Genomic DNA, 3,493 nt, shown 5'->3' with positions numbered 1-3,493 from the left:
ATTCAAGTAAATCATTTTTTTCATTTAATCCCCATTTTAATTTTCGTAAAAGTTTCCAAGTACCAATGAGGCTTTTTGGCACATCTTCAATTTTCCCCATTCATGAGAGGCGCCAGCCATCATTCATCTGAGAGTCCATCTACAGAATGTCCTCAAATTTCTATACAGCATATTTTGCCTTTTTTTCTTCAAGTATATAAGCAACAATTTCATTCCCGAGCAACGCCGGGTGCCTCTGCTAGTATATATATAAATGATATACACAATATTATTTTGTTCTAAAATATCGATCATGCTATTAGAAATTCTCAGACAATATTGGAACGCCTGCGACCATAGTCTGTTGTTTGATCAGGATTGGCCTGGGGTGGCGGGGGGCGGGGGGCGGAAGAGCTAATGCAACAAGAACAACAACGACAATAACAACAACGATCATCATCATCATCATCACCATCATCATCGTTACCACCATCATCGTCATCATCATCATCATCTGACAGTGCCTCTAACAGATTGAACCTGTTGCTTGGAGTTTGCGAATCAATTATATTTGGTCCGCCATTATAACATTGAATATTTCTTATAGTAGTATGATCAATACTTTAAAACAAAATATTCGGTACATCATTTGCATATACATATAATATATACATTGTATGAATTTAATAATGCCCATCCTCGTGACTGACGCTCCACCCCCTATAATCAAACACAGCCCATTCATTACGTCTTCACGTTTGCTTCGGAATAAATAGGGTCGTTGGATTCTTGAATTCTCTTCTGCCCCGGTTTACGTCAATAAGTAATTATCCTTCCTACTATAGGCACAAGGTGAGGGGTTAGTTGTTTATATCAATTCCTGTGTTTCACTGGTACTTAATTTATCGACCTCGAAAGGATGAAAGGCAAAGTCGACCTCGGCGGAATCTGAACTCAGAACGTAACGGCAGACAAAATACCGCTAAGCATTTCGCCCGGCGTGCTAACGTTTCTGCCAGCTCGCCACCTTAATATAGTTTTTTCTTCTCTAGGCACAAGGCCTGAAATTTGGAGGGAGGTACGCAACTGGTACTTAATTTATCGACCCCAAAATGATGAAAGGCAAAGTTGACCACGGTGGCATTTGAACCCAGAACGTAAAAACAGACGAAATACCGCTTAGCATTTCGCCCGGCGTGATAACGTTTCTTATTTCTTCATTGCTCACAAGGGGCTAAACATAGAGAGGACAAAAAAGGACAGACGAACGGATTAAATCGATTACATCGACCCCAGTGCGTAACTGGTACTTAATTTATCGACCCCGAAAGGATGAAAGGCAAAGTCGACCACGGCGGAATTTGAACTCAGAACGTAGCAGCAAACGAAATACCACTAAGCATTTCGACCGGCGTGCTAATGATTCTGCCAGCTCGCTGCCTTATGTCAATAAGTAATTATATGGACATAGTCATAGCTGTGTGATTACAAGGGTCCAGCTGAAAAGTTCGTAGGCTGCACCAAGAATACTCTCATAGAATGTGACCAAGTGAGGTTTATTTTTCAGCTTAGTCCGCCTTGCAGTCCACACACTTCTTCCATCGATGTTGAAGTACTTGGATCCCATTGGTAAAGAAGCTCTCATTTTGTTGGTCACAAAATGTCATTAACAATAGATATGACGTCATTGTCACTGCGATACTGGTTCCCTCCCAGCCAAGTGTTTCTCGTGTTGTGGAACAGGTGATAGTCGGAGCCAAATTAGGAAAAATAAGGAGAAGACAAAGGGGTAAGAAACACCAAGGGTGACGATAAGTAGAGAGACGTGTGAGTGGGGGCGCCTAAGTCTTCGAGGTACGAAGACAAACCAGCTCTGAGGAAGGCGGCGAGCTGGCAGAAACGTTAGCACGCCGGGCGAAATGCTTAGCGGCATTTCGTCTGCCGCTACGTTCTGAGTTCAAATTCCGCCGAGGTCGACTTTGCCTTTCATCTTTTCGGGGTCGATAAATTAAGTACCAGTTACGTACTGGGGTCGATCTAATCGACTGCCCACCCCTTCCTCCTCAGAAATTTCGGGCCTTTTGCCTAGATTAGAAAGGACAAAATGCTTTGCAGTACTCTTTCCGGCTCTTTACGTTCAGAGTTCAAATTCCACCGAGCTCGACTTTGCCTTACATCATTTCGGATAATTCCATGAAATAAGTGCCAATTAAACACTGGCCCCCTCCCTTAAATTTTCAGGCTCTTGGCTTATAGTAGGAAGGGTTATCGTAGCAAGTGGGGGGGGGGTGATTGAGTTGCAGAGGTACGAGGCTGGTGTAATTATTTCAAGTTAACTCTTTAATGCTTAATCTAATAAATAACTTACCGTATTTAGTCGTGTATAATTTGGTTTCAAATTTTGGTCGAGACCAGCAATTTCGGAGGAGGGGTTAAGTCGATTACATCGACTCCAATGCTCAGCTGCTATTTATTTTATAGACCTCGAAAAGAGGAAAGGCAAAGTCGACCTCAACGAATTCGAACTCAGAACATAAAGACAGGTGAAATGCCTGTAAGCTTTTGCCCGGTGTGCTAATGAGTCTGCAGCTCTTACCTTATTCCAGATTTTGGCACAAGGCCGGTAATTTCAGGGGAAGGGGTAAGTCGATTAAATCGGCCCCAGTGCTTAACTGGTATTTATTTTATCGACCCCGAAAGGATGAAATGCGTGCTTACGATTCTGCCAGCTCCCATCTTATCTCTTAACCCTTTGAGCCCTGACTTCCTGAACCTTATTTGATCATGTACCTGGCTTCCAGATGCACTCCACCGGTAGAGCGGTGCTACGGTATAGAGAAAAATAAGCCATCCACCGGTAAACCGGTGCTACGGGCTCAAAGGGTTAATATTCAAATTTGATTTTAGCTTTGCCTCGTGTGAAAGTCCACCCCTCAGTTTTTCAGTCAAAAGCAAGTATAAAGAAATGTGACTCATACACGAGTAAATACGTACCATACACTATCCTTGTGAACTGTCTGTATTCCCTGTTCGTCAACGCAGAAGACTATAATTAATTTCTTCAGATTTCATTGTTTCATTTTGATATGTTTCCGACAGCTACAAGAGTTTTCAAAGCTAAATCCGAGGTTATTGTCCTCTAAATACCAACAAGTTCTCCTTTCATCATCTAACGACTGACCCCTTTTCTGTTGTTCTGTTGACCCTTAAGCAAGTAACATGAAAACATTCATGTGTAATTGGGTAGCTACGTGTGTACATATTGGACAGTTGTATTTCTGCGCGCGCGTGTGTGTTTGTATCTGGAAATGAACATTACATGGAGATATTTGTACGTTTAGTCTAATTACTAAGCTGGAGTAATTTTCTTTAACGCTAAATAATGTTTAAACACAAACACACACAATACACGCGCTCACATATGTCATCTAATTAGCTGACTGGTGTAATTTCTTACAAACATCAAGTAATATATATATATATATATATATATATATATATATATATATATATA

At 41.4% G+C, this 3,493-nt stretch overlaps 1 protein-coding gene across 1 annotated transcript in view; it reads left to right on the top strand.

Annotated features, from left to right (window-relative positions):
• LOC106875591 (33 kDa inner dynein arm light chain, axonemal) overlaps positions 1 to 3,493 on the top strand; it is a 45,501-nt gene that overhangs the window by 41,084 nt on the left and 924 nt on the right. The window lies entirely within an intron of this gene.

Source organism: Octopus bimaculoides, chromosome 3, assembly GCF_001194135.2.
Source record: "Octopus bimaculoides isolate UCB-OBI-ISO-001 chromosome 3, ASM119413v2, whole genome shotgun sequence".
NCBI lineage: Eukaryota > Metazoa > Mollusca > Cephalopoda > Octopoda > Octopodidae > Octopus > Octopus bimaculoides.
The sequence above is the reverse complement of the archived record's forward strand: the minus strand, read 5'-3'. Positions and strand labels throughout refer to the sequence as shown.